General features: G+C 43.7%; 1 long non-coding RNA gene across 1 annotated transcript; it reads right to left on the bottom strand.

Annotated features, from left to right (window-relative positions):
• Positions 1 to 12,451: 12,451 nt before the first annotated feature.
• On the bottom strand, positions 12,452 to 17,618 carry LOC123377792. The gene is made up of 3 exons (XR_006582333.1): positions 17,465 to 17,618; positions 17,099 to 17,204; positions 12,452 to 12,949 (listed from the first exon to the last, which is right to left on the bottom strand). It is a non-coding gene; the product is annotated as an uncharacterized LOC123377792 (long non-coding RNA).
• Between the last annotated feature and the right edge of the window lie 9,968 nt (positions 17,619 to 27,586).

Below are 27,586 nucleotides of genomic sequence, written 5' to 3' on the forward strand. Positions count from 1 at the left end.
TACCATCCTAAAACAGATAAAAATAAAAGGCCAATTTTTCAAAAGATCCTCTTAGCTTGTGCCTGCAAAATGTATGTATTGCGTAAGTGGGTCCTCATTCCTTCCATTAGCTACAGGGTTTGAATACATAAACTGGTATGGGCACAAATTTTGCAAATCTCAATTAAGAGGCTTCTGTGAAAATCTGCTCCATAAACAACACATTAATGATGTGATTTTTATGCTTTAGTTACCAAAGCGAGTGCGTTTCTACAGGTGTCGGTGCTAGTTTAGCTAAATCAGTTTAAAAATCACTTCCAGTTAAAATGATGCAATTTCTGTGGATAGACAAAACCGGAGTGTCCAAAACTCAGCCCTTTCCTGGGGTTTGGAAAGGGCAATGTAAAATCAATAATGCACCATAAACCTTAGCCTCAACTTTCTCTGAACTAGTGTCCCTTGAGTTTTCCCTCTGGGATTTCTTCTCTCCTAGCTCCTTAGGGCTGGTCCACACTAAGAATCGGGGTTGAACTAGGGTACGCAAATTCAGCTACGTGAATAGCGTAGCTGAATTCGAAGTACCCTAGTTCGAACTACTCACCCGTCCAGACGCCGCGGAATCGAAGTCCGCGGCTCCAAGGTCGACTCCGCCACCGCCTTTTGCAGTGGTGGAGTACCGGAGTTCGAACTATCGCTTCCGGAGTTCGAACTATCGCGTCCAGATTAGACACGATAGTTCGAACTCCGAGAAGTCGAACTCACCGCGTCGACCCGGCTCGTAAGTGTAGACTAGCCCTTAGATAGCCAGGCTTACTGACCAGGTGGAGTTTTAGTTTTTATTATTATTATTATTATTATAGTAGTGCCTAGGGACCAACTGAGAACAGGGCCCCATTGTGCTAGGCACTGTACAAACACAGTTAATGAGCTGTAGCTGCCACAGGCAGCCAGCAGAACTCAGCCACTTTCTGTAGGGTTCTAACATCTGCTGCAAACAAGGTGAATCAACAGACAAACCCTGCTGCCTTGGTACCAGAGGGAATTCACTGCTAAAAACATTAATAGAGATGAATCATGTAAGTTCTCAGCTCCACTTAGTGGGCAAAGAACAAACAACACTTTTCAAATTATAAAAAAGATGTATTAGAAGAATGCAGCTTATCAGCATGTAACAAATAGCTGCTCTCTCTCCCTGTAAGACCATTTTGAAGTTCTGGCAAATCAGGATTGGGTCTATGGGAAGCAGGGCCGGCTCCAAGCACCAGCGCAGGAAGCAGGAGCTTGGGGCGGCCAATGGAGAGGGGCGGCATGTCCGGGTCTTCGGCGGCAATTTGGCGGCAGGTCCCTCAGTCCCTCTCGGAGGGAAGGACCGGCCGCCAAATTGCCGCCAAAGACTGAAGTGGCGCGGTAGAGCTGCCGCTGAAGTGCCACCGATTGTGGCTTGGGGCGGCAAAAAAGCTGGTGCCGGCCCTGATGGGAAGGTAGAGAGAGCGGGCTAGATGGAATTATCTGCCATCTTTTGGTTTTCTCCATGGCGCTGACTAAGACTTTCACACTTGGCTCTCACTTACACTAGTGATAAAAGCAGAGGAACTCTGTTGACTTTGGTGGATTGATTCCAGATTCACACCTCTATGACCGAGAACAGAATCTGGCCCAGTAGGTCTGTATAATGCAATGGGCAGTAAATAGCAGGAGGTAGGCTTGACTCTAGAGGAGGCTCTGAATATGACCCATATCCTGCACAATGCTGATCATCCTCACCTCCCAAACTCTGCAGCGAGAGCTGAAGCTGCCCAAAACTTTCCCAGACATTCTCATGGCCCTTAATAAGAACATCACACTTTTAAAAATGTGATTTTTGTCTGGTGAAATCTCTCTGAACAGTTATTTTGACATATTAAGGGTGTGTCCTTTCATAAAATCTCCACTGGGTACACACAGTAATTTTCACCTGAATAGCTGGCTTCCGTGTCTGGCACTTTTTGACCTTTGGCATTTCATCAAAGAAAATGTTCAATTGATATGGCTTAATTAAAAGTGTCCCCTAGTGTGGTTTCAGTTCAGCTGTGCCAGATACTCCTCAAACGAAAGCACTTTCTGTCCAATTAGTCAGTCACAAAGGGAGCTGTGTTTAAATCTAGTTAAGTAGAAGATAAAGCAGAAGATCAACATCTAGCTTTCAAATACCCCTAATTTCAGTCCCAAAGTTCTTTACACTCCACAGAGATTTACTGTCAATAATAAAAGTGAGGGGACAATTGTTTACATCAGAAATAATCATGAAACTGAGGCTAGAGAGAGAGTAACTTACACAAAATGGATGAATCCCACAGCATTTTTAAGCTTCCTCCATGAATAATTTTAAAAACAAAACTCATTAAGGAATTCTGAAAAATTAAAGTGCACATGCAGCAATGGATACAGATCGGTAATAACATACAATAGATTTGTGTTTCTGTGCTACCTTGGAAATCCAGAGTCACATGCTGTTAGAGAAGAGACTCTGCCACACTGGATCAGTGGGAATGACCCTCCCCACCACAATCAATAGGAGTTAGGTGACTAAATATGTTTCGGGATCTGGTCTTAAATGGCTTGAGAGGTGATTGGAGGACTCTGTCTTTCTGTAAGACTGAGAGCTTCCAGGGGAGAAATCAGGCAGCCCCACAACCACCCCCTTTCAGATGTAAAGCTCTAGACATGGCTGTGCCACTAAGGAAGAAGGGACCTGTGGTAGCAATAATGGAGGCTGTAGTGTAGACGAAACCCAGGTGTTTCTAATGGGTTCTTGATAGCCTTGCTATACTAGTGGCCATTGTAACCACCTCTGTGGAAGAGGATTACAGAGAGAAGAGGTGGCTTTTTCCATATACAGTTCCTGAGCTCTATGGAGTGTCCTGTGAACTGGAGGGCAGGTGCTATGACGGTGGCTATATGCTCTCCTGCTGTAGAGGTGAGATCTGTGTATTGAGGGCCTCTTCCTTTCTCAGTTCCTAAGAACAAACCTGGCCTAACATACAGTGTGTTCAGTGCAACACCAGTACTTAGTATGTTATTTTAGAATGTACTGAACAATAAAGACTAAAAAACCAGGGTTTCCTCTTAGAATCACTGTTAATACTTGCAGACTTCTTATGGGTTAAGACTGATCTAGGATGAATTTGCTTGGGAAAAGGGGACCTGTAATTTTCCATCAATGTAGCTTCATGGGTGGCATAACAAGGGTAAAGTGTTTTTCCCACCCTGTCACCTAAGAAACTGAAGTGAACACCCTGACTCTTGGAAGAAGTGCTGTGACATTTTTAATGACCACAGTGATCAGGATTTTCATTTTATATCTTATCTAAAGGATGGTGCTTCCAGATCAGTGTCCCCTAGTACTATGCTTTAGCATTGATTCAGCTGGAAAAGAGCCACCTGCCCAATCACCAGCTCCATTTCCTAAAGCGCTTACAGCATGTACCTTATTCTTGGGAGGTCTCCCATCCAGGAACTGACTCATGCCACCTGCCAATGCTGGTTCATAATGTGAAATCTCAGGTAATCACAGCACATGCTAGAGTAGCACCAAAGTGCCAGATCTAGTGCAGGGCAGGCTGCTATTACCAGAGGCATGCTCGCTCAAGTCACGTGTTTTGCTCTTGTTCCATTCCTCTTTTCATCTCCTTTTTGATCCTTACTGTATATATATATTTATTATTATTATTCCTGGTTATGGCGCAGTCACACATTAGCTTTAAAGACAGTACATCAGACTCCTAAACAGCTGCTGTTCCCAAGACTCATTAATATTTTCCCAGCTTCAATCCTGTTCCATTGCTGACCCAACCCTGCTAAAAGCACTCAGTGGTGGTGATGAACACTGTGTTAGCTGCACAGCAGACACTGGACCCACAGTCTATTTTTGGGTAGTTAATTAGCAGTTCTGCTATACACATACACAAAAGGGAAAGTTTTAATTAGGCTCATAAAGGAAGCTGGAAAAAATTGGCCAGGCAAGTAGCTTCTCTGTGCATATAAGTGTAGGGTAAACTTAATTCTAGCCAATAGAGAGATTGATGCTAAAACCTAACTGTACTGCAGGAGGTTCAGCAAGAGGCTATGTGACTGTGACCCTAAGACAACCCCTATGCCAGATGGCAAGGGGCTCCTTGGTATGCAACATTAAAACTCAGCTGGCCTGACCAGCTCAATAAACCTCACACACACCCACTGTTGTCACAATGGTTATTTAGAAGGTGTCTTGTAATATATCACTTGAAACCTAATAACACACTGGTCACCAATATCTGTGAAATGTATGTAATGATGCTGTATGTGAAATTATGGATACTCTCTGATACTGTTTTGGAGTCTGTAAACAGACCAAAGAGGCAAAACCATTCTCCCCTTCTCCCCACAGAGAATGGCCAACACCTCTCGAACTTGATCACAAATCAAGCCAGTGTGGCCAAGAATAATGGATTATTCATTTGCACTGGGGATCACAGAAAGATCAATTGCATTGCAAAATCATTGGAGATTGCAACAGTTAACTTGGAATGGGCTCCCTGGTGGACACAGAAAGCTGAGCCCTCTGGGGGGCTTCCTGACTTTGATAACAGAGATAAACCTTGAGGCTATAAGGAACTACTGAAAGCCTTTGGGGTATCCATCACTTAGGGGACAAATGGGAGAAGCACTCTTATGTTCATGAAAAGCAGACCCCATTGGCCTGGGTGGCAAGAGTAGCTGGAAACTGAGCATAGGTGAGAAACCTGCTTGGACAAAGATTGTAACTTGCTGAAATTAAGTTTGTCACTGAAAACATGTTTTGATTTACTTGTAACCATTCCTGTCTCTTCTCTTCTTATCACTTAAATATCTGTGCTTATGACGAAGCCATGTATTAAACCAAAGGGTAAAATCCCCATCCCAGCAACTGGGCTGGTGAGTGTACTGGCTCTTTGGAGACAGTGAACTTCTGAGGGGACTGGACACTGCAGGGGAGACACTTCGGGGAGACTCAGGACCGGAAGGGTTGCTGATGTCACCCTGTAAGGAGTAAGTAGGCTGATGGAAGCTAGGGTGAGGGCATCGTGCTGTGAGCAGGCTGCTGGTATATAGCTCTGAGCCAACACTGTACAGCACAGAAGCACCCAGGGTTATGAAGCAGGCAGCGCTGCAACCACTTACTGGTCTGTGTGAGCATCACAGTGACATTCTCAGAAAAAAACTTGAATAGAAAAAGATGGGAAGGACTGAGGTCGACCATGAATCAACCCTCTGCAATTCAATGAAGGCGTTTCAGGGTGGGTGTATCAATGGCGGACGAGGCACTTCATCATACCCTTTGTATTGATGCACCTCCCCTGTTTGTAGCCAAATACAACGTGTTCTTTACCTGCTGTAATTAGCTCCAAATATACCTTTGTGTCAAAGGTATAGACGTGCAAAGTCTAATGAAAATAGATATGTTCCCATGCATCTTTCTAATTCTGCAATGAAATAAACTAGAAACAAATGTGAAACTGAAAAAGTTGTCTTTCATTGTAATGAGCAAAATGCAAACTCTGAACACAACTACTTAGGGTGAAAGGTAAATTAGAATTTAGATGCAATTTTAATAATCTAAAATATTATTTCTGATTATTTGCTAGGGATTGACAATGTACTGAGCAAGTGATAAAAGTGTAGACAGTTTCTGTTCTGACACAAAGAAGGCATGTTGCTCTGCGAATCTGGAGTATGGAGCTTGTGGTTTCCTTTTACATTTTATAAATATTCCATTATATTAATTAACTGATAATAGTTAAGTAACATGAACATTTTTAAAGGTTTTATTTTTGACAGACTCTCTAAGCTACTCTTGATTTTGTTTGCCTCTTATTTCTTGAATAAAGCCTTTAGTTTTTGAACAATCTGAGCCCTTGGGAAGCAGAGAGAGGTCTTGGTCTGCGAGGTCTGTTGTGGAGAGCAGCAGGGGCAGCAAAGTGGCTGTTTGCCAGTGGGAGTCAAGGCTACTGGGTATGCGAATGGTGTGATGGTGGTGTACCCTCGTGTATTCACTGGAAGTTTCAAGCCCCTTGTGCCCTCAACCACTTACTTACAAGAGTTCAGGATAAAAAGGGGTGTGGCTGTGTCTGAGGAGATGTGCTTAAATAAGTTCCTCAGTCTGCAATTTTTCGTGCTCCCCACTATGGCCTTACTCCTACTATTAGACAGGTGGTGTGATTCAACATCTGTGTAGCAGCGCACTTAATAGTGCAGGCTGGAATGGTGCTAAACTCTAGTCCTGTTCCCTCCTTTGCTTGAATTTACATGCCCAACACCCCACAGCTTGATCTGCGCAGGATCAAGCTGTTTGGTAAATAATACCACACATGGCAAGCCATTGTTTACACACATACATGGGTTTGACTTTGCATGACAGAAACATTTCAACTTCTTGTATTTTCTCTGTTTCCAACGATCCACTCAGCAGCACAATAATGCTGGAAATCCTAAGGATCAATACATTTGTTGTATTGTGGTGTATTTCCATATATATAATATGGAAGTGTGTGTGTGTTTTATATTCCTCAATATTCCTGTATAGGAAAGGAGGGTGTAAAATGAATTAATAAGCTGATTGCTGGGTTTTGCTGGCATGTTTTTTATAGACTCATAAATTATTCTGTACTTTCCCATACTCATCTCTGTAAGACAGAGGAAAACTTGCTCTGCTCTGAACCCTTCTATTCATCTCTCATAGACTTGATGCATTTTCATTATTTATTTTCTACCATAATGCAATGCTCCCCAGGCTAAATAATGTAGGTAGTTTCTTTGTGCCAAGTGGTTAACACAATTTCTGGGGAGAGGGGAATGAACACAGTGGTGTGGGGTTATCAGCTCTTTTGGACATGTATAAACAAGCTTTTAAATACTAAAAATAGATGTAAATATATCCTGTGCTGGGGCAGTTTCAGACTTGACCTCTGCTGTGTTCCCCTTTCCCATCTGAAATAATACCGTGAGCATAACTAATCCCCACAAATAGTGCCAGTGGATTTTTCATCCTTTTTACCATTCTGGCACCTGGTTCATCCTGCAAAATCTTTTTAGGAGCTTTGCATCTGTGTAGATGTGTCTGGCTGTTATAGCGGTTATTTTATTAAGGTGCATAGCAGATAGACTGCTATAAAGTTTCCTGACGCTATCTGAGGTAATAGTGTTGTCCCAAAGTACCCTGAAGCCTGGTGACTGATGATCACCATCCTCATTTATCTCTCTCCAGAATTATTCCTGGGTAATTCCTCACTGCCATTGTTTGTAGACAAAGCCTTGCTTACTTGTAAGCAGATACAAGGGAGCCAAGTTACATCACTCATCATCCAGGGTGCAGAGTGAATGATGTCACCCACCTCCTGCCAAAGTCTCAGCCATTTTAAAATCAGCTGGTAAGATGGTAGCTTTTTCATTAATTGCTCTGAAGTAGCTAAATATGAGGATATTGGGGGGGATTTAACAGTCGCTTTGCCCCCATCTTCCTGAATACGCGGGAAACAAGGAGTCCCCAAAGAAAGTTACCCATTTTGGCCTTAAATGGCAACAGCTTTATTCCAGTTCTCTTCTCTGGTCTCTGCAGGGTCTTACAGCTCACAAGTCATGGGAGTTGGGTGCCTAACTCATCCCTGTGCGTTTCTTTGAAAATCTGCCCCTAAACCTTCACAACAACTCTGTGAGGTAGCTAACAAGGTAGAACAACGACCCTCATTTTGTTTTCCATGGGGATCTAGGGGACAAAGAGGTTAAGTAATTTGCCCAGTCACACAGCTAATCAGTAGCAGAACCTGAACTAGAACTTGGGAGGTCTCAGCCAAATTTTTGTCCCCCAGATCCTACTGTCTATCACAGAGGTAGACAACCTATGGCACGCGTGAGGGAGGGGGGCGAATTTCATGAGCTTACACTGTGCAGTTCTCTGTGCAGTGAAAGACGGCATAATTTTGGGTTTACACTCCAGAGGGGATCTCAGCATCTGTGTGTAGCTGCAGCTGGGTGTGTCCCTACCTGTATGTGTGCTGGAGGGGGCTTAAGGGCCTGTCACAACAGTTCAGTGTAAAGGGAGCCCAGGCTGGTGGGTCAGGGGGACTCAGTGCTTACCCAGTTCCAGGTAGCACCCTGGGGGAACCTGTCACACCATTGACTTCAGGGAGGCCAGGATTTCACCCTGAGAGCTAAATTCTAACTTTACATCTGCTCCTGGCCCTTTACACCCAAAATCTTCACAGGGCGTAGTTAGCAGAATTTGGACCGAACTCATTACAAGGTAGCAATTAGTGGTTAAGGTGGGGGCACTTCTCAGCTGAAACTTTCCATACCTTCTTTGCTTTTTCTCTTTCTTTCTGAGCTTACCTTCTCTTCCAGCCTCACAGCTTCTAAATTACACCAATCTAGACCCACTTTCCTCAGTATAATTAACACCATTTTACATCTACTCAGAATGTTGTCCTTTGTCTCTGTGTAACTAGGGATTGAGATAAAAATAACAAACATATGAACAAGGACACTTGACCCAAGGTCCTGAATATAGATTTCCCAGTATGATCCCATATCATGCAATCCAAATAGGATACGACTGGATTTAATTACTATACTGAATTGCTTTCCTTTCTACATGTAATTAAAGTCAGATTAAAGTAAGTGCACTAAATTTATTTAAATGAGTTTAATAATCAAATATTAATGTTTATAACCAAAATGAAGCAACTCCATTAAAATGGAGACAGATCTTTCAAGCCAAAAGTTTTTGCCTCTGTGTAATGTTTTTCACATAGGTTTCTGTTAACATCTGTTCTTTATTTCAAATAACGTTTATCTTTCATCACTAAATCTTTGGAGAAATGTTCTCCTGAGCTTTTCATAAGACAAATTGAAGTAGCAAGAATGGGCAGCATTGAGTGCATGATTTTGCAGGCTTTTCTTCAGGAATAAATCCATCCAGAATCTTGATGTTTCAATCTTCCTGTCCAAAACCATCAAGCTTTATCTACATTGTCTCATGGGTTTTAATGCAATTTTATTACACAAGAATTATTTAAAAGATAAGTCAATTTTTTTACAAGCTTCTATCCCACTGGAGCAAAGTCAATATTAGAGATGGGCCTGAGTCCAAACCCTCTGAAATGTTTTTCAACTGATTGTATTGCACAATCTAGCACTTGGTTAAAGAATTCAACTTTGAATTGTTGTTTGGGGTCTCTTATGGGATTATCCCGTGCCTCGTAATCAAAAGGTCGTCTTCTTCGGTGACTCCTGTATTCTTGAATGGGTGGGAAAATAGCTTCAGTGTGAAGTTCCTCTGCCAACTTCTGTGCACTCTTCAAAACGTTTTGAAATTCCTCATTTGACCGGTAAGACTGTAGGTATGGCTTTGCTTTGTCCAGGTGTTTCATTGCTCCAGATATATCAAGGTCAACACCTTGGAGTCTCTTGCTTACATCATTTATTTCAAACAGTATGTCATGCCACAACATTAAGCCACACAGAAATTTTGAAGTTATGTATGTTTCTGGTGATTCCATTTCCCTCTGCCACTGTTCTCCCACGAACAGTTCCTGTCACAGTACTATCCTCCATAATGGCAACTGTGGCATCATCTATCTTCCCAATCCGGTGTTTGATAGGCTTTATTGCCTCCACTCGACTTTCCCATCATGTGTCACTCAGTGGTTTCAGTGTCAGAGAGGATGTTCCCAGATGTTGCTTCAAATTTTGCCATCTATGAGTTGATGCAGAGAAAAATACATAGATGCATTGAATTACATTAAAAAATTCAGCAGCCTCACTAGAAGCTGATGCTGCGTCACTGACCACCAAGTTCAATGAATGGGAACTGCATGGGACAAAAAAAGCTCGAGGGTTTAACTCTCGGATCCGTGTCTGAATTCCTCTGTTCTTTCCTCTCATGTTGGCACCATTATCATAGCCCTGACCTCTCGTCAGCTATTGCAATTACTGTATCTTCCAGCTTTTTAAGAAGCACATTTGTCATACCTGCTCCTGAAGTATCATCAATGTTAATAAATTCTAGAAAATGCTCTGATAGTCACCATTGCAGAGACATTTTCACTAGGTTCCGTTGTTGTTATAAAACGCACCATTAAAGTCATTTGTTCCATATGGCTGATGTCAGGTGTGCAGTCCAGCAGAACAGAGTAATATCTTGCTGACTTCAGATCTACCACAATCTTCTGTTTGACTTTTGTTGCCAGTAACTGTATGATCTCGTTTTGAATTGTTTTTCCAAGATAATGGTGTGTGTACATTTCTTGGGTGGTGACTCTTCTTAGATGCTCCTGGAGTACAGCATCAAACTCAGCCATCAGCGCCACAATTTTAAGGAAGTTTCCATTGTTCGGCACATACAGCTGATCTGAAGTGCCACACAGTGCTAGGTTTTGGGTAGCAAGCATTCTCACAATGGCAATGAGCCTTTTCAGAACATTTTGCCAGTAAAGAGACACTGATACAATCTTCTCTTGATGTTGATCATCTGTGGTGGCCTTTAACCTTAGTCTCATCTCAAGCTCTTTCCACCTATGGAATGCTCTCTGGTGATTTGCTGCCTTCTCATGGCATGCCAGGTTTCTAGCCAGATTTTTCCAGTCCTTTGTTGCTGTAGAACCCAGTGTGGCTGGAACATTAGACTGGAAGAGTTTGCAACAAAAACAGTATGCAGCATTCTGGGTTTTTGAGTACATAAGCCCTGGCCTCTTCACTTTGTTACCATTGGGGATTTCACACCAGTAATGTGTTGGATGGAAACTTCTATTTTCATTGTCTTTGTGGAACATGAAGTTTTTCACTTGCTGTGGCCCATACAGTACAAGGAAGTCCCGCAGGCTACTACTCAAGTGGGTCCACAGTCCTGGATCATCTCAACTGAAGGAACTAAACTCAGCAGCAGCTGTTTCTTGCGCCTCCATCACACCCTTCTCTGATCTACACTTTTCTTCATGAAGGTCCATGGTTACATCCATTTGAGATGGAGATATGGATGCTGCAGTAGCTGCCAGGTCACCTGCACCCTGACTAACTGGAAGATCAGGCATCTCCTTACCACTCATATCCTCACTGAGGCCGGAAGGCTCACCATGAACATTTGTGTCTGTGTATCTCAGGAGAGCTCCTTCCTGCTTAGATAGAAAAGCTTCCTTTCCTTTCTTTCTTTTTCTGAATGCTGCCCCAGAGGGGTGTTTTCTTCTTTCACTCATGACTGCTGTTCTGTGCCAGCTATAGTGGCTCTCAACATTCAATTGAAGGGGACAAATAAGCAGGCTGGTAGCAGGGCCTGAGGGAGGGATGATATCAGCCTCTTAAGGGCCTAACTGGCTCCCACTACTTCAGCTGGCTGCCTGTTCTCCTCATGTGGGTTCAGGGATGCAGCAGGAAACAGGAAGCTCCCTGAGAAGCTGGTGTTAATCAGTCCAGGCTCCTAGGGATGCTAGAGAGGTACATAAAAGGCTCCTCCTCCTCTCTCTGTCTCTGCAGCTCCTGCTTCTTTCTGTTATTCTCTCTCACCATTTCTCCTGCCTGCCTGTTGTGTCTCTTGTGCCCTCCTTTCTCCAGGACAGCACTCCACCATCTCTGTGCATCTAAAGCAGAGAGAATACATATGCACCAGCAGCAGACACAATTGCCCCCCAAGAGTCTGGCACCTGAGGCGGCCGCCTCAGTTGGCCTCATGGTAAGGTCAGCCCTGAAGAGGACCTACACCAGCAATGCAAGGCACTAGAGACAGTGTTGACACATCAACAGTCCCTTTACCTATCCTTGATGTTATGAACCATGGAACAATTCAGACAGCCATGGCAGATACCAGCTCCTGCTCTAACATCTTTTGCTTCATGCTCATAGAATCATAGAATCATAGAACTTAAGATCAGAAGGGACCATTATGATCATCTAGTCTGACCTCCCGCAAGATGCAGGCCACAAAAGCTGACCCACCCACTCCTGAAATAATTCTCTCCCTTGACTCAGCTGTTGAAGTCCCCAAATCCTGATTTAAAGACTTCAAGTAGCAGATAATCCTCCAGCAAGCGACCCCTGCCCCATGCTGCGGAGGAAGGCGAAAAACCTCCAGGGCCACTGCCAATCTACCCTGGAGGAAAATTCCTTCCCGACCCCAAATATGGTGATCAGCTGAACCCCGAGCATGCGGGCAAGACTCTCCAGCCAGACACTCAGGAAAAAGACTTTCAATATCCCAACATTGACCCTCGGTGCTGAATGTATGTAAAATGCTACAACTTCTCTATGGTGCATATGCAAAAGCAACGAAGCCAAGTGAAACAAAACTATTGCACTGCTAAAAAAATAGGCATAATCCTTCGTATATTTTACTTAGACAGGGTCCCTTTTGCCCTTACTTTATTTGTAACCCAGCAGTTTTCTTTGGTTTTGCCATTACGTTATGGTAGCGGTCACCTGCTGAGGGATGCCCACATATGGTGGAAGGTCAGGCAGCTGAGGCCAGTTATGAGTCATTTCTGCAAGCTCCACGGTCCATTGTTGCTCAACTTTTCTGTGGGTGTTTGGGCTCAAAACCAAGTCACACTTCATGAACTAGTTGTCAGCACAAAGCACGCTAGAGACTGTTAACCCCTGCCCTGCTGGGTGTGCGCACCAGCTGAATCAACAATCTCTCTTACACTTATGCACAAGCTCTATGCTCACTGGATGTACATTGTCCATGCTCTGTGTTGCCGCTGTTTACTTTGTTTCATTGCATTTAGTGTGTGTCCCAACAAGCAGCCAAAGGAGGGGACTCTTCTCTTCGTGATCCCAGTTCTGGTTTCAGCTCTTATGGCACCCAAAGTCATAGCTGCCATCATTCCCAGTTTGGCCCATCTTGGGGAATGTCGTTAGAGGTGTATGGATGTAACAGCAGAATCTGGCCCCATTAATGGTCTCACGGCCCCCTTTACAAATGGTTAATCTGAAACACAGAAATGCACAGTGATTTGCATGGGATTCCTGGTCCCATGTCACATTGTGGCAGAACTGGAATTACAGCCTAGAAATGCTGACTCAGTCCCCAGCGTACAGTGTCTAGGAATAATGCCATGTTAATCCCGTAGGATTGTAGTTCTGTCCCAAGTTTGGTATAGTTAATATGGTAACACAGTAGATAGCGGCTTACAGGATGCACGAGAGCTTATCTAGTTCACAGCCTGCAATGGCTTTCAGCACTGACTCCGAAAGCAATTTTATGCCTGAGGACTCTGACAGGAACTCTACAACCCCTGTGAAGAAATTGACAAGTGATTGTGATGAGGCGGCTGAGTCAGAGACTGATGCAGGAGCTAAGATAGAACTCTGGCATGAGCAGACACATGAGCTTTGAACCCTAAAGATATTAGAGAAGAGAGAGATTAGAGAACCCAGCAATTGCTTATTGCAGGTAACCTCCTTAACTGGAATGCCTGCTGATGGATCAGACACATGTAATTTCAACCCTGTCCCACTTTTTTCTATTGTGCATGACAATCTCTTCTCACAAGATTGCCCAGACTAACAGTCTGCAGCATTTATTAACCAGGACTGTTGTGGTGTCAATTATATGGGCTAGATACTGCAACCCTTACTCATTTCTTAAGCAGTGAATGGGAAGTATGAAGTAAGGATTGGTTGTCCGGCAGCCGGAATTGGGTGGAGGGATGGGGTGAAGTATAGAGCCCCCATTTTGCAGCCCCCAGTCAGTAATGTATTAAACCAGTTTTTGCACTTGCCCTACGAGAACTATTTTCAAAAGTAGAACAATGCAAAGGAAAGAGCCAGCTGATCCTCCCAGGACAACGAGGACTCTAGCTTTACAACACTGTGGGCTTTTCTGTGTTTACTGAAGCTTTTTCAGCAGCACAAAACTCTATAAATGTTCCACAAAGCCCCCCAGTGGTTCTGAAATATCAACTGGTACGACCTTCTGGATGAAGGTATGTGATAAATGAAGGGGGTGGGGGTGGAGCTCCCTTTTATGGACCCAAGCCAGACAGTTAGCTATAAAATCCCTCTTACTAGCTGTTCTGTACTTGCTTTACCTGTAAACGGTTAAAACGTCTCCCTGCGTAGGTAAAAGGAAGGGAGCGGGCACATGACCAAAAGATCCAATGGGAAGGCTAGAACTTTTTTAAATGGGGGGGGGAACTTCTCCTTTATCTGTCTATATTGTTCTCCTGGAGAGAAGGGACAGAGCAACTATACTGTAAGAAGCTTGGGGCCAGATATAAAAAATAATTTGAATCATATCTATAAACTACTCACTTGAAACCCCCAGATATGTAAGTAGATCAGGAAATGTCTAGGAAGATGCAATTAGGTTTATTTCTTTTTATTTCTTTATGGCTTGTGGACTCCTCTGTGCTAACCCCAAATGTTTTTGTTTTGCTGGTAACCGTTAAGCTGGACCTCAAGAAGGTCATGCTTGATGCTGAATTTTTGTAAGTGGGTTTTTTAAATCTAGCAATAGCCTGCGTTTTCAATGTATTTTCTTTTTATTTTTAATAAAATTTACCTTTTTTCAGAACAGGATTGGATTTTGTGTCCTAAAAGGTTTGTGCACATGTTGTTTAATTAGCTGGTGGCAACAGCTGATTTCCTTTGTTTTCTTTCTCAGCTCTTCCCCGGAGGTGGGGGCAAAAAGGCTTGAGGGTACTCCACAGGAAGGAATTCCCAAGTGCTCCTTCCTGGGCTCTCAAAGGGGTTCTGCACTTGGGTGATGGCAGCATCTACCCATCCAAGGTCAGAGAAAAGCTGTAACCGTGGGAGTTTAATATAAGCCTGGAGGGGCCAGTATTAATTTTTAGAATAATTGTGGGCCCCACCTTCTGCACTCGGAGTGCCAGAGTTGGGAATCAGCCTTGACAGGGTAATAGGCTGATTTGCAGAGCTAGTGGCCTCTGACCGGAGCTTTTGAATCATTACCACTTGCATTTCCTTACTGGAGGAGGTGGCAGAATCTCCGTGGAAAGACCTTGAAGAAAATGAAGCACAGCTTTATAATTAGCATTAACTACCTAGAGTTGTGGTTGATCACAAAGAAGGAGTTGAGCAGTATTCTGGAAAAAACATGTTTGGTGTCAGAGCAACAGCATCCTGTGCCTAAGGAGCATCTGTGGGTTAACACCGTCCTACAGAAGGACATGGTCTGCATTTTTAATGGCAGCTGAAAATCATGACAAATTAATATTCAACTACTATACTGAAGCCAGACAGACAGACAGACAGCCATTCAATAAACTTCATGGATTAAAATACAACAGTTTGTTTTATCGCTACTATAGGGCCATACTACAGCTGCTTCTATCCAGAAAACTAGTGCTCTCATCTGTGCATCCATAGATGTGTCTCTGATGCTATAGCAAACTAAAGATGTTTCTCATTGGTTGCTTGGGTCAGTTGACCCTGTTAGAGTACGTCTACACTACCCACCAGATTGGCGGGTAGTGATCAATCTATCGGGATAGATTTATCGCATCGAGTGTAGACACGATAAATCAATCCCCAATCTCTCTGCTGTAGACTCCTGTTCTCCACCGCGGCGAGAGGCAGAAGCGGAGTTGATGGGGGAGTGGCGGCAGTCGACCCCATGCCATGAGGACGTGAGGTAAGTCGACCTAACATACGTCGACTTCAGCTATGCCATTCTCGTAGCTGAAATTGTGTATCTTAGGTTGATTCCCCCCGCCCCCAAGATAGACCAGGCCTCAGTCATCACTAGCTGAATGGTGCTTTACTCCTTCAATGTACAGTTACAGTAATTTGTAAGTTAGGAGAGTGGCCACCAAATAAGGCAAGACTGAGATCTGTGTTTAAAGGAGAGAACTTGGTTGCACTGAAATATTCTCTCACTCGACTACATTCCTTATGTACAGCTGAGCAATCCATTATGTTCACTTCAAAATATTCAAATCTCCAGGTTTAGATGAGCCACAGTATCAGCCATCTCCCTAAATACCATATTACAATACAGCAAAGCAATGAGCACAGCTCATTGCAATGAAATGTCACTAATTTGAAGGTGAAGGTTTGTAGATACTTCACCGTCGGAAGAATTAGGCGATGATTCGATCCTGCAAACCCTATTTCTTGGAATGAATCCTTACTCGTGACATGAGTCCCCTTGAATTCACTTAAGTGAATAGGGTGTGAGTAAAGGTTTGCCAGATCAAGTCCAAAACAAGGGTGTGATTCAAAGCCCAGTGAATTTGAAGGCAAGACACCCATTGACTTCAACAGGCTTTGAATGAAGTTTTAAGAATATGGTGACCACTGGAGAAAATTTCCCTTAATATATATAGGCTGAAATCATGGTCCCATTGAAGTCAATGGGAGTTTTACCATTGATTTCAATGGGACCAGGACCACTCATAATATAGTATCTACTCTCCCTTATATACATATACTCTGTTATTTGTACAGAATTTATAATCTTTATAACATTAATCCTATTCAGCTAAGAATAAACACCAAACCAGCAGGGATTTATTCATATGACAAGTGCGTTTATTATATGAATTTAGTTGAATCGACATCTAATGTATGGCTTTTCTTCACTAGGGGGCTCAAATGTGCAATGACTTGAACACCACTAATTCCTGAAGTTTCCAAGAGATGTCCTGGTTTAACATTAGCACAGTATCAGGGCACTGTGGTGTTAGGTGCTGTACAAACACAGAGGTAAACATGGTCCCTACCCTGAAGAGTTTACAATCTTTCTATGTTTCACTTATTAGCTCACTGGAATAAGACTAACAAAATGTGGATATACGTTACTGCCAGTAGTCAAATACCATTTTTTGCCACTAGAGATAAAAATAAAGCCATCAGATGGTATCCGTTAAAAAAGGTTGCAAACTTGAACAGCAATGCCAAACATTTTGAGACAAGAACATAAATGGATGCATGGCTAAACCATGGGTCAGAGCCTCAGCTAGAGTAAATTGTCTAGCTCCATTGAAATGAATGGAGCTATGCTGATTTACCACAGCTAAGGAACTGTCCCTATATAAACACAATTTTGATAGATTGATTGTTTTGCTTTCATTCACATAGATCCACCATGCATGCATTTCCTGTGTAAAATTACCTCTTATTTTTGATGAAGGCAAACAACAATAAAAGTGACATCCTGATGAGAGGTGGTGGTGTGGGAGGCGCGTACAAATCTTGTCTGTTTCAGGTTAAAATCAGCTCTGCAAACAAAGTGGTTGATGAAGTCTCCACATAAGCAGACATTTAGGAATTAGAAATTGAAAGCTGCAGTACACAGAAAATAAACAAATCCACCCATAGTTTTGTCTGTTTACATCACAATTACAGGCTTAATCTGGATCCATTTTAAAACTAGCTCAGATTTAGCCCTAATTTTAAAGAAGATGATTATCAATAACTTTGTAAGTAAAACGTGAAACCTCCTGGTTTTCTTGGAATTTTTTTGTGACATGTCACTGACCTGCTGCCCATCTCTGTTTAGTGAGCAAAGAAATCAGCCTTGCAGCTAATGACTCAGAAGCATTTCCTGGTATTACCCTGACTCTGTGCTGTTTTTTCCCCTCTTCATCTTTCATAGTGCTCTGTGCAGAGTGTCCTTGGTTCCTACTCCTTAGATAAACCATCCACAGAGTGTAACAAAATATTTGAATCTGTGCAGCCCCTTTCAGCCTACACACAGTGTGACTTTTTGGAAAAGCCAGTCAGGCCCACATACAAGGATATCCAATAATAAGAAACATGAGATTAAATTGCTGCAAACACAGCAACTCCTACAAATGAATCTCTCTCTCTCCTATCAACAGGTTCTAATGAAACGGAGGCAGTTTTCTTAATGTTATCTTTGGTCTGTTTATGCAGAAGGAAAAAAGTTTTACCAAGAGGGTCCTTGCTGATAAACAATAAGCTTACTTGAGTAGGATCAAATTCTGTCCTTGGATGGGAGTTTTGTGCATGTGTTAGAGAACAGAATTTGACTCTTAAACTTTAAGGGCTGGACTCTCAGCTGATGTAAATCAACATCCATCCACTAAACTCAATGGATACTTGCCTGTGAACTCAGTGGAGCTATGTCACTTTACATCAGGTGAGGATCTGGCCCAAAATTAGTTCATTACAGTATGAGAGATGTCCAAGTAAGGAATACACATCCGCTACCTGATCCACGGTCTGCCTTTGACAACAGGTAAGACACTGATGGGTGGTTGTCTATACCATGTAGCTTACAGCACGGCGTTTGGCAGGTCCTGAAGGACAAAGAATGGTGAGTGCAGTAGAACTGTTGGTAGGATACATGTAGTTGGGAATCACTCTATAAGGGTTATACAGCGAAGCAGGGGTACTGGAACAATTTGTATAGTATGTGGCGGGGGGGAAGCTGAGTGCCATTGAACCAAATTGTAAACCCTGAATATGATGGAAACCTCCATGCCAGGTGGTGCAGCAGCACCCCTAGTTCCAGCACCTATGCAGTGGTTGCTTTTTGCTTATTCAGGAGAACCCACTTATATTTAACTCTTGCTTTGTGCAAAACAGTCATTGTAGGTAAAACTTACCCCTGTGCAGGGTTGCACAAGGCCTGATCACTGTGTAAGTCCTACTTAGGCCTGGTGTGGGCCTCAACACAGACAGGCATGAATTTCACTGCAGGGGACATTGTGTAATTTTAACCAGGGATCCTGACAGACCCTCTTATTTGTCCTCTGTGTCTGTAGGGAGCCAGATAGGACTTCCCTGTCATTCCTAGTGACTGAGGAGGAAGCCACCAAGGCCTCATCCAGGGTAGGTATCAGCAAAGACTCCTTTGTCCTCTCCTGGGGGAAAGATAAAGTCCTCTCCTTATCACCTGAGGCTTCTGCTGGGGACACAACCAGCCTTTCAACTGGGGGTGGGGTAGGGCTAAGTCCTCTTTTCTTCCTGGTACTTTGACTGAAGAGGGTATGGGCGGATATAATGCCCTTAACAGGAAACATCCAACATTTCCCAGTTGTGTCCAGTGCTGCATGTACCATAATAATGGAGCCTTCTTAGCTACAGGTAGAGTGAAGCTTCCCTATAGATGGAATGAAATCCCTTTCCATTGTACTGAAGCACTGAGGGACTTTCATTCCACTTCAGTGTATGCAGAGATGCACTGTAAGTGGACTGTGCTATCTGTGACGGCTCTGATTGTGTGTCCAGATCTGCTGTCATGCAGGTGAATGTAGCATAAGTGGTGTAGCATGACTGACTCACTGAAATGCGAAATGGAACACAGTAATTGTAGGGAAGGAGTTTTTTGGGCCAAGGACTGTGACAGTTTTTGCATAGCGTCCAGTATGATGGCGACCTCATCCTGACGGGGGGCCGCTGGAGACTAGAGGGGCTGTGTGCAATGGTAAGTTCTCAGCTGAAGGCCCAATTAGCTAAAACGTTCTGGAGCCAGGTTTGTCGGTTCTACCTTATCCGCTTGCCCTTCACAGTTATCTTGTTCAAAGCAGTATGGTGGATGGAAGCAACATGAATGTGATGCCATGTGGAGTATCTAGGAGTCAGGAACACGCTGACTTGGAAGCAATGCAAATTCAGTTTGTTATGAACATAATGCAATGCAGGAAGCATTCTGAGCTTTTCCTGGATCCCTTGGGTAGTACGCAAGAGGCTATGTAATGGGTGCTACTGCATGCAGAGGAAGGATCTGATTTGAGCTACCTTGTTCTGTCAGTCATCCACACTGCAGATATCAGTTAGGTATTCTGAGAGAGCCCTTTTCTGCTGCACTTTCTACTGAAGTGAAATGGCGGCAGCCAAACTAGAAAGAACGCCTCTTGGCTAACTTCCTGTATGATAAACCTCCACATCTAACTGATGGTTGTGCCCTTTTATTTCCCCTTGCCATAGGAGTGGGAGCACTGTTAGATTAGAGCAGGTGATGAGGGGTTGGTACAATTCCTGATTCTGCCGCTGACTCCTTGTGTGCCTCAGGCTAGTCACATAGGCCCAGACCCTCTATTGCCTATTGATTTCAAGGGATTTAGGTGCCTAAATATCTTTGAGGATCTGGGCCTTAATCTCTCCATACTTCACTTTCCTTGTCTGAGTATCATAACACTCCCCTTACGAGGGCTTTATGAGAATTCATGTTTGTAAACCACTTCAGTGTCCTAGGATGAAAGATGTGAAAGTGCAAAGAACCATAACAAACTGGCTAGTGGGTATATAGATTGCTACCTTCAATTGTGTTTCATATGCCGCATACTGCTAAGCGCTAAAGGCAATTGTCTTTTAGTTCAAGCTGTAGGATCCAGGACTTTTTAAAACAAGAGGATCTGAGTTTTCTCTTTGTTACCTACTTGAGGTTCCAAGCAGCCTTGGTGTGCATCACAGTGGCTACCAGGAACTGTTGCTGGCCACAGATTTGTCACCATAATATTATTTCTCCAGCTCTCTCTTGGGTTAATGTGCACCATGTGCTTTCTTTGGCAGCTTGTTCCAAATTTTCACAAGCTTTTTCACGGAGACATCCTGTCTTGAATTGCCTGTATTATATTAATTCCCTTCCTTGGCTTCAGCACATATAACAGCTTTTCAAATTAGTTTTGATCACATATGAATCTGAGAGGCATCAGTCTGTTCCTGGACATTTATAAACCTCTCTAATCCTTCACTTGGGCCCTGTTCTAATCTCTTGCATTTCAATTGTGCAAGGTAGATATTCTCCTTGCTAAACTGGTGGGGAGGAGTATGGGGGTGGGATGCATCTCAGGAAAGCTGCTTAGTACCTGGGAAAAAGGCATGCAACCCAGATGGAGTAGAAATAAGGCAGGGAATGGCTACCAGAAACAAATTACACACATTCCAATTTAAAGGAAAAAAGAATCTCAGAGAAACAGGGGGCATAAGTTAAAGCATCTCTGGGCCACTTTAATTTGCGTGACTGGCACTCTAGTAGCAGATCTCCTGGGGTTTGCTAACCTTGGCAGTGTAACAAAGGTCATGTACTCACATGAATGAACCATTCCTGAACAATTTCTACAACTCACTGAGATACTAGTGGAGTTTCCCTCAGGACTGACATGCTTGTCATCTCTTTCCATTTCCTACAAAATGAGGAAATATTGGGGCCATTGCAAGGAAAAATGCCACTTGTCATTCACACATCTGAAACCTCCTGCATTGCAGGAGACTAGAATACAGTGCTGCACGCCGACAGGTTGCCTGTTTCTGTTAGAATGCTCGTCTCTAATTCCACAGAGCAATTAAGAGTGTTTAGGATCGGCTACAGATACAGTAGGCCCCACTATTTCTGCTGTCAGAGATAATAAGCAACAGAGTTTGCCTTTATTAATGATAGACCATAATGTGCTAAATACCAACCCTGCCCCAAAGATCTTATAAAACAGCAGAAGGAGTTGTTAGGAGCACAACGGCAAATACAATCAGATCAGGTGGCTGCTTGAGAGTGTAACATATGGCTGGTGTTGAGGGCTCCTGCCTTGGGAACTAGGAATTCAACTCCCCAACAACTATTCAAGTCACCTCTGCCCTTGCCCAAAGGGAAGGGAAAGAGGAAGCACATCCCCTTTCCAGTGCCAAAGCCTCAACTTCCTAGTGGGGGATAACACCCCATATGGCCTCCCATACCTTTCTGGATGACAGGTGTCCCTACTTAGCACTATGCAGCTGTCGGTACATCCATCTAGTGGCTCCAACCTCCATATGTATCCCTCCAGTCTCCATATGATATCCCTACAGCTAATGGGCATTCTTCTTTAATTTAAATGCTGTAGATCTGCGATTTTGGGAGGAGTGGAAGGTTTAGGGTTCTGAGCTCTGTGCTGCACACATATAGTTCAGCTGACAGTTTTGGTGTCTGTTCTCTGTGGCCTCAGGTTAGTCACAATATGTACTGAAAAGGGGAGAAGGAAAATGAGAGCATTACGCCTGATCCTTTTCTCATTTAAATTGATGGGAATATCTCCACTGACACCAATGAAGACTGGATTGGAGTTGAGAGGAGATACCAATGAAAGAGGTGTTCAGAAGCAAGCATAGAGGGAAGGGTTTGAAAGCTCAGAGACAGGTGTACTGGGGATACTTGCTTTGATGGAAAATATTTAAACAGATATCAGTGCAGAAGTAATTACAGTGAAATAAGTTCCAATAACAGTAAAGATGAGAGAAGAGGTGTGTTGGCTAGTTTGCCTCCTTTCAGTGACCGAGCTCTACTGCTTTAGGATCTGATCTTTCCTCATTGAAATCGGTGGAAGTTTTGCCATGAATTTCAGTGGAAGCAGGGCCTTGTTTGATACCTGCTTTTTTATTATGGCCTACTCTAAGCTGTTGGAAGCTTTGTGACCTAAGGGCTCTTCCATTCCTAGGGCGGTTTCAATGGAAGCAGCACTAAGAGTGCAGGTATGATCTTATGTAAGAGTTCCCAGTCCCTCTCTGATGTTTATGGGGCTTTTTGAAGCACTTGGAGGAGAGGAAGGTGATCAGGAACAGTCACCATGGATTCACCAAGGGCAAGTCATGCCTGACCACCCAGATTGCCTTCTATGATGAGATAACTGGCTCTGTGGATAAGGGGGAAAGCAGTGGACGTGATATATCTTGACTTTAGCAAAGTTTTTTATATGGTCTCCCACAGTATTCTTGCCAGCAAGTTAAAGAAGTATAGATTGGATGAATGGACTATAACGGAGAGGCAACCTATGCTTTGAGCAGGGGGTTGGACTAAATGACCTCCTGAGGTCTCTTCCAACCCTAACATTCTCTGGTTACAACTTTGACCTAGCCTGCAGCTTTTTATCATGTTAGTACTGATTCTTCATTCATCTGCTTTCTTTCCCATTTAAATTCACCTGCTTCTTATCCCCCTCTATCTACTAGTTGTGCTTATTTTTGCTTTCCAGAAAACTTTCATGGACAAAACACTCCAGCACCACTACAATTATGTTTTCTATGTATAATGAGCCTTCATGCCAGAGTTCTTCCTTCAGTTCTTGGCATCTCAAGTAGATTTAAATGGATATTCACCATCTCACTGTTGACTGTCTTCAGGCCCTGGATTTTATTAATGACCATTTCTCTATGAAGCTAATACCGTTATGTTGCAGCCTGCCTGTAGGCTATTCGCTTCTTTTTATAAAGGATGACTTGAGGAAATAATAATTTATTTACCAAACCTATATTTACTCCAATGGTCCTGTAATCTGCACTCAGGCAATTCTTTAAACGAGTGGTTCTCAACCAGCGGTCCGTGGCCCCCTGGGGGGGCTGTAAACAGATTTCAGGGGGTCTGCCAAGCCGAGCCAGTGTTAGACTCACTGGGGTCCAGAACAGAAAGCCGAAGCTCCGCCACGTGGGGCTGAAGACCAGGGCCCTGAACCCTGCCAGCTGGGGCTGAAGTCGAAACCCGAGAAACGTAGCTTTGTGGGGCCCCCTGTGATGTGGGGCCCTGGGCAATAGTCTTGCTTGCTATTTCTGCAGAAAAAACTTGTTGTGGCATAGGTGGGCCATGGAGTTTTTGTAACATGTTGGGGGGGCCTCCGAAAGAAAAAGGTTGAGAACCCCTACTTTAAACAGGCCAAGGACGTTTCATCACAGTGATATAGGAAATATATACCATATAGTAAACTAAGAGAAACCAAGGAAGTCAGCTGCTTTTTCCAGTGAGTGTTAATTCGGTTGGGGTGTGTATGTGTGGTGGGTGAGTGTGCGCACATACACATGCTTTTTTGTGCATGAGTGCCTGACTTCTATCCCTGCTAAGGAACCCACTGCTAGACAACATCGGGTCTCACATTCACATGCAATTGTCATAAGACCCCATGGAAGGGATTCTATTGTAGCCATGGAATCATTACAGATGGCACTTGACTATTGGATCAGTATTCCCTGTCTTTTGGGTTTCTCAGGACAAGTTCTACCCAGTGGGGATGAAGGAGTATGTAATGCCTTGGCCATCTGCTGGATAGAACAGCAGGACTGCTGATCAAGTGACAGGGCCCCCTGTTTTGGAGCAGAAGGATTTAGAATCATAGAATCATAGACTATCAGGGCTGGAAGGGAGCTCAGGAGGTCATCTAGTCCAACCCCCTGCTCAAAGCAGGACCAATCCACAGACAGATTTTTGCCCCAGATCCCTAAATGGCCCCCTCAAGCAGGAGCGGCTCCAGGTCCCAGCACGCCAAGCGCGTCCTTGGGGCGGCATGCTGCGGGGGGCGCTCTGCCGGTCGCCGGGAGGGTGGCTCTGGTGGACCTCCCGCAGGCGTGCCTGCGGAGGGTCCGCTGGTCCCGCAGCTCTGGTGGACCTCCCGCAGGCATGCCTGCGGGAGGTCCACCGGAGCCGCGGCTTCGGTGGAGCTGCAGGACCGGCGAAGTGCCCCTCGCGGCGTGCCGCCATGCTTGGGGCAGCAAAATGGCTAGAGCTGCTCCTGCCCTCAAGGATTGAACTCACAACTCTGGGTTTAGCAGGCCAATGCTCAAACCACTGAGCTATCCCTCCCCCTCCCACTTCTACATTCACAAGTCACAGAAGTGCATGTGGCCATGGGATACATTACTGGCCATGATGGTTATGAGCTAAATTCTCTTCTCAGGGTACGTCACTACATGCCCCCTCAGCATGGATATAAATAGTAGTGTTGATGGTGAGGCACCACTAAGGCAATTCGAGCAGACACCTCTGAATTCTTGAGGTATGTACCCTGCTCAGTTCTCTATGTGCCCAAGCAACGTCTCTCCTGTCTACACAGCTGTTTTTAGCAGTGTCGTGTCCCCCAGTCTCCCATCTAATCAGGAAAACTTTTCCATTTCCATGGGACTCTGGGTCTGGGTTGTGGGAGGGCTTTTTTGTTCATTTTGTTTTGTTCTGAATTTGGGGAGTGGTTTTTGCATTTGTAAGACAGGAAACTGCTTGGGTTTCATAATAGCTCATATTCTTAGGTTTGATTCTCTTCTCACTTAAACTAGTTTTACTCTGGTGTAAATCTGCTGATTTCATTGTAACTATCTACTCCTGACTTAGGGCTCTTCGACATAGGGCAATTTACCTGTATAATTGCACTGCTGTAGTTATACAGTATAACATACTCAACCTAATTTTCTAAGACATTCTTGGGTGATGGGTGGTACTTTGTCCAATTGATAAAAAGCCATTTGGACTGAAGAAAGAAAGCGGAAAAGCTAAGGGCTTGATTCTCCTCTCACTCAACTAGAGTGATGGCTTGATTAGCCAGGATGGGTAAGAATGGTGTCCCTAGCCTCTGTTCGTTAGAGGATGGAGATGGATGGCAGGAGAGAGATCACTTGATCATTGCCTGTTAGGTTCATTCTCTCTGGGGCACCTGGCATTGGCCACTGTCGGTAGACAGATACTGGGCTAGATGGACCTTTGGTCTGACCCGGTACGGCCGTTCTTATGTTCTTATGTTCTTCTTATGTTGTCTACATGGGGAAATATACTGGCAGAACTATAGTGGTACAATTATAGTGCTATCGTTATATTAGTGTAAGTAACTGAAACTAAACCAGAAAAAGGCACGCTTATTCTGGAATAAGAGAATCCACACGAGACGTTATACTGGTATAACCAGCCTCCCATGGCAATGAGGAGTTCAGTTTTCCTGATTAGGGGACAGATCATGGAGCTTCATATTCACACTGGTAAGGATTTACTTATGTACATAGTCGCATTGAAATGGTGGGATTACTCACATGAGTTAGTGCTCACCAATGTAAGTAAAACGCTCACAGTCTGGTCCCAGATTCTAGCTATATTGAAGATAACTATTATTAGTTTGAAGGCACCCAAACACATGCTGAACACTTTACAGGAACATAGGGAAAAAAACCAAGATTCCCATCTAGAAGCACTTACAGTCTTATGGAGACATGGTGCCACGGCAGTGTGAAAACAACATGGGAGAAGGAGTGAGGAATAACAAGTGCGATGGAATAGCAAGAGGAATAATTTTCACATGGTGAATTGGTGTTGGGATGTGCACGTGTAATGATATTATATATGTGGGGCGTGAATCAGATGGTGTGAATCAGTGTAGTACCATTGAAGCCAATGGAGGGATGTCAGTTTACACCGAGAGACTCTGCCACATAAGCTCAGCTCTAAAAGACAATACAGCAGAAGTGAGTTTTACTTGCTACCCGGTCAGCCAGCTTTTTCATTTATATTGTACCCCATTTTAACTTTGACTTAAATGGCACTGTCACGGTCATGAGGAGCATTGGATTTACTGTCAGTACCTAGCTGCCACAACAGAGCATAAATTAAAGATGGGCCCTAGCTGAAAGTTCAGACCCTGATCCAAACAGATACTAAGCTCAGCCCCAGGTACTTGTGCAGGCTCATTGCTAGTAGAAACAGAATGTAAAATTAAGGGAGTTAAAATGATGATGGACAACCAAACGCATGTGCTATTTTTTTTAATGCAGGACACATACTGAAAGATAGGCATAAATGCAAATGTATTGGGTGTTATCTTCAACCTATGTCTCTTCCAGGTCATGCTAAACCACAGATAATAATCGAGTGGACTGAAAGACAGCTGCATGGAGGAGAGGAACTCCAGACAGCCATTGTAGACAGCACGTTCAATGAGCTTAGAGATGAAAGGCAGATGGAAGATGGGGGCGGTAGCTGGAGAGGTAAGTGGGGTCAAGGGTGGGGTTTTTAAGATGGAAGAGACTAAATCTTACTTGTATTGTGAGGGGAAAGAGCCTGAGGAGAGTGTTTATCCTCCTTTTCTGCTCATGGAATATTCATGAGCAGGTTATGATTTCCTTGTATTTTCTGTTATTCTAAATTTTTGGCACGTTTTTTGTAATATTTTTAACTCTGTGGATTAATCAGCTCAGCTCTGCCACTGTGCAATTCTCAATATTCATGATTCCAGGCATCTCATTTCACAGCTGGTCAGATAGGCCATCACATGGCCTGGTTTCTGTTGTTTGACTGCATGAGCATTTCTACTGTGATTTTTTTTTTTTTACATCTACACATTTAAAATTCAGTTTCCACAGAGACTCGCTCCTGTGATTTTTGGGGAGTTTCCCTGGCATGGACATTCATGCCAGCAGAACTGTAGCTACTGGTGGGAAGGAAATACAAATGGGGCATGAGCATGGCCGAAGGAACATTGGAATGGATATTTGCAGAAGGTATTTTGCAGCATTTGCCCAGATCTGCACTCTCTTTACCTATATTAGATTTCAACACCTGATTTGGGCCTTGAATTTGCAAAAATTTATTCACATGCTTAATTCTACATACGGAGTAAAATCCTGACCCCATGGAAGTCAATGGCGATACTTCCATTGACTGTAATGGTGCCAAGATTTCACCTGCTGTGTGTAAATCTCACCAAAATCCATACATAAGCACGTCACTATGTGTTTGCAGACTGGGGCCTTTTGTTGTTGTTCACAATGCTGATCCTATTGTCAAATGACTTTTTTCTGTCGCTCTGGTCAGGTTTGTGATTCACTCAGTCTGTCTCTCTGTACAAATAGCAGGAAGGGCATAGCAGGATACTCCTGCATGCCTCCCGTTTCCTTTGATTTGTGAGTGACCACACTCAGCGCT

The sequence above is a fragment of the Mauremys mutica genome, chromosome 9, assembly GCF_020497125.1.
Source record: "Mauremys mutica isolate MM-2020 ecotype Southern chromosome 9, ASM2049712v1, whole genome shotgun sequence".
NCBI classification, from domain to species: domain Eukaryota; kingdom Metazoa; phylum Chordata; order Testudines; family Geoemydidae; genus Mauremys; species Mauremys mutica.